The sequence below is a fragment of the Cnephaeus nilssonii genome, assembly GCF_951640355.1.
Source record: "Cnephaeus nilssonii genome assembly, chromosome: 10".
Taxonomy (NCBI): Eukaryota; Metazoa; Chordata; class Mammalia; order Chiroptera; family Vespertilionidae; genus Cnephaeus; species Cnephaeus nilssonii.
The window spans coordinates 44,146,987-44,150,681 of record NC_137081.1 but is presented as its reverse complement, the minus strand read 5'-3'; the positions used below and the strand labels follow the sequence as shown (position 1 = coordinate 44,150,681).

At 45.0% G+C, this 3,695-nt stretch overlaps 1 pseudogene across 1 annotated transcript; it reads left to right on the top strand.

The window, feature by feature from the left end:
* The first annotated feature begins 341 nt into the window (after positions 1-341).
* Positions 342-750, top strand: LOC307106587 (mitochondrial import inner membrane translocase subunit TIM14-like; annotated as a pseudogene). The gene has a single exon. The product of its transcript is annotated as a mitochondrial import inner membrane translocase subunit TIM14-like (transcript).
* The last annotated feature ends 2,945 nt before the right edge of the window (positions 751-3,695 follow it).

The following is a 3,695-nucleotide window of genomic DNA, read 5'->3' as shown; positions in this document are numbered from 1 at the left end:
AACCCAAGAACTTATATGCATATATGCATAACCCATTGTCACAAATAGTACGGTGAAGGCCTGGGGGTGGTGGGGAGAGAATGAGCTAGAAGGGGTCAATGGGGGTAAAAGGGGTATATCTGTATAACTTTCAATAGTAAAGGTAAGTTTTTTTAAAAAAAGAATAACATAATTATTATTATTGCAGGCAATATTCACCAATGGTTTCTAAAATTAGTGGGCATTTTGGTGCCCGCTGGCGGCGCCCTTGCTTTCTGGTAGCAGCGGGGAGACGGTGGCAGCGGCCTTTTGGGCTGGGATGAACCGCGCTCTCGGTGAGGCAGGGGAGCCGAGCCGGAGCCATGGCCAGTACAGTGGCAGCAGTTGGATTGACCATCGCTGCTACAAGATTTGCAGGCCATTATGTTTCGCAAGCCATGAAGCATATGGAGCCGCAAGTAAAAAAGTTTTTCAAAGCCTACCAAAATCTGCCTTCAGTGGTGGCTATTACAGAGGTGGGTTTGAACCCAAAATGACAAAACGAGAAGCAGCATTAATACTAGGTAAGCCCTACCGCCAATAAAGGAAAAATAGGTGCTCACCGACGAATTATGCTGTTCAATCACCCAGACAAGGGAGGATCTCCTTATATAGCAGCCAAAATCAATGAAGCTAAAGATTTACTAGACAGTCAAGATAAGAAATGAAGTAAATGGATGGTGAATTTTAACTTGTTAGTCACGTATATGAAAACAGCTTTTTGTAATAAAATGTCCCAAAGCTAAAAATAAAAAATAAAATAAAATAAAAAATTAGTGGGCAAAAGTTTGAGGAGAAAGAAGTATCAAAGTATCTCCCCCCCCCATATATCTATTAATTATAAAGGGAGATGTAATACCTTTTCATTGAAGAAAGTCAGTAGATACCACTTCAGATCGACATTACCAGAACATGACATCTGACATCATATGGTGAACTGAGAAGAGTATGTCATTTTTGAGGTATTCTTATCACAGATGCATGACCTCAGTCTAATCATGAGAAAACATCAGACAAACCCAAATTGAAGGATGTTCTACAAAATAATTGACCAGTACTCTTTAAAAGGGTCAAGGTCATGAGAGACAAAAAAAAGATTAAGAAAATGTCACAGAATCGAGCAACAGTGACATCTAAATGAGATGTGATATCCTTGATTGGATGCTAGGACAAACTTTAGTAGAAAAATTGGTGAAATTCAAATAAAGTCCTTAGTTTATTTGTATTGTCCCAATGTAATTTCTTAGTTTTGATCCTTGTGCTATTGTCATGCAAGATATTAATGTTAGTGGAGGCTGGGTAAGGGACTTGCTCAACTATTACTATTTTCGCAACTTCTCTATAAGTTTAAAGTTATTTCAAAACAATTTGTTAAAAACTGTAGAGGGTAAAAATAGAGGGTCGCTGGCGATCAAAGGCAATAGAGGAGCAAAGGGGAGGAGACCAGGGCCTGATTACATCATCTGGATCCAGCTATGACTGAGAAGAAACTCCAGGACTTTGGGATTTTAGGGACAAGAGTGCAAATAATTTTACTATACCTAATCCTGAATTTAAATAAGTAGAGCAAATTCACAGGCCATTGAGTAAAATGGTGTAGCAAGAAAAGCAAATACAGTTTGCATTTTACAAAATGTTAGAATGGTATCATTAATATTTAAAAACAGACCAAAACCTTGAAATGTTTGTAAGAATACCTCTCCAATTTGCTCAACACTTCTGAAGACCACTTTGGGTTATCAACTGAATTCACGACTTGTATAAGAATATTACCTACCTAAATAGTGTTCCTGAGACATGCAAGAAACTCAGCCTAAAATATCTCTCTATTGGCCATGCCACAGGACATGAAGTTTATAGCGTCCATCTCTTTGGGTTAAAGTCTTGAAAGTCTCCACTAAAAAGTACATGCTGTTGCCCCATCTATACATATTCACCGAGGTTCTATTGGACGAGTGGTATATTATCAACCATTAGCAACTTAGCACCAATTTATTAACCAGATTAATTCCTGCTCCCTGGGAGGGTTTTGGAGAAATGGAACAAGTAATTTCGAATGAAGGATCGGAGGGAAGAAGTTGAAGTCTAAGCAGAGAGACCCGGATACTGTGCTGATTTTGGCGGGCCAGCTCCAAGGTGCTGGGTAGAGAGAAGTAAGAGGAGCAGGAAGAAAAGAAGGATGCCACTGTACCAAGAACAAATCCACCCAGCATTCCTGTCTGCAGCCACCGTTTGCAGGAACAGTGTCAGCACGGTTTACGGCGCACATCAGAGCAGGGCACCGCGCTCGGCTCTGCAGACTGTTCCCGCACAAGGGCACAAGCTCCCCTTGCCAAGCCCTGCATCCTGGAGGGGGCTGCCTCCGCCCAGAATGGTGCTTTTCTCTAATTATTGCAAATGTTTGGCAGTCCCAGCCCTGCGTCAAAATGATTTTCAAGCCCGTTTCACCCATGGAGGGACGAGAGCATACTTCCACTTTGGGGAATGTGACAAGGGACCTCGTTGCCTTCCACCCCAACCTTGCACCCAGGCCGCTGTCACCCCAGTCGCCGTCCTGACACTCAGGCGTGTTTTGGAGGGGGCAGGGGGCAGAGGACAGGAGGCTGTGGCTCGGGAAAGGATTTAGCAGCGGTTGTCAATTATTTTTAATGATGGAGCGACTGGAGCAAAGTCTCTACTGGAAACTGTGTGGACTGATCTGTTGTTCAGGTGGTTAGAGGCGAGGGCCATGGAGGCAGCTTCCATTCTACCAGAATCCTAGTGAACAAAAATCCAAAATAAAACATCTTTATCCTGTTTCCGGCTACATTATTTACTGCAAAAAAAAAAAAAAAACACGAGTCAACATTAGGGAAGTCACTGTGCTCTGTGAGTTATGTCTCCCTACTGCTTTCCGAAGGGTGTCACTTTGCAGGACGGCGTCTAACACATTTTGACAAGAGAAAGTGACAAATCAGTACATTCTCTCATTAGAGCAGTGCAGAGAGGCTCAGAGGAAATCCCGTCTGGCCTTAGCGTGTCTTACCTGACGGAGACAGGGAGCTAATGCTCACTTGGGTTTCGCCCAAACTCTTTTCTGCAGCTTTCTCCCTGACCCCCGGCTGAGGCTGCGGCTCACTTTGGGCCTGAGCGGCTTCCCGCTCCACAGAGCACCACACGCCCTCAGTGAGCCCAGATGAGAGTGCCAATTCCACTCGTCACAGGAGCGTAGGAGATTGTCAGCAGCATTCATTTCCTTGGGTTGTTCTTGCAGTATTCCCCGTCAGTGACATAACACAGGTGCCGAATAGAGAGGGGGGGAGAGCCACCTAGGAGCTTTTAATTTGAGGCACCATCTGCCGCCCAGCTTTCCTTCCCAGTAGGAAAAGTATTTGCATAGGGTTAAGCTATCGTGTCTCCAAATGGCCTGCTAAATGCAAGCGGCATACGTGGGAAGGAGAGCACATGAGCAGCCCTGTCCTCAGTCATGCAGCAAACATTTAGTGGCTGCCTGCGCTACCTGCCCAGGCCTCTGCTGCGCCAGAGGAAGCCGTGGCGGCAGGAACAGCCGCGGGAGCCTCCTGTCTCGGGCCGTTCTTATCCATCAGTTCGTTCTCATCTTCAGCTTTGGTCACCCCTGCAGGAAGCCTTCCATGAGCCCCGTCTCTGCCTGAAGGGACCCTCTTCCCTTCTCCCAT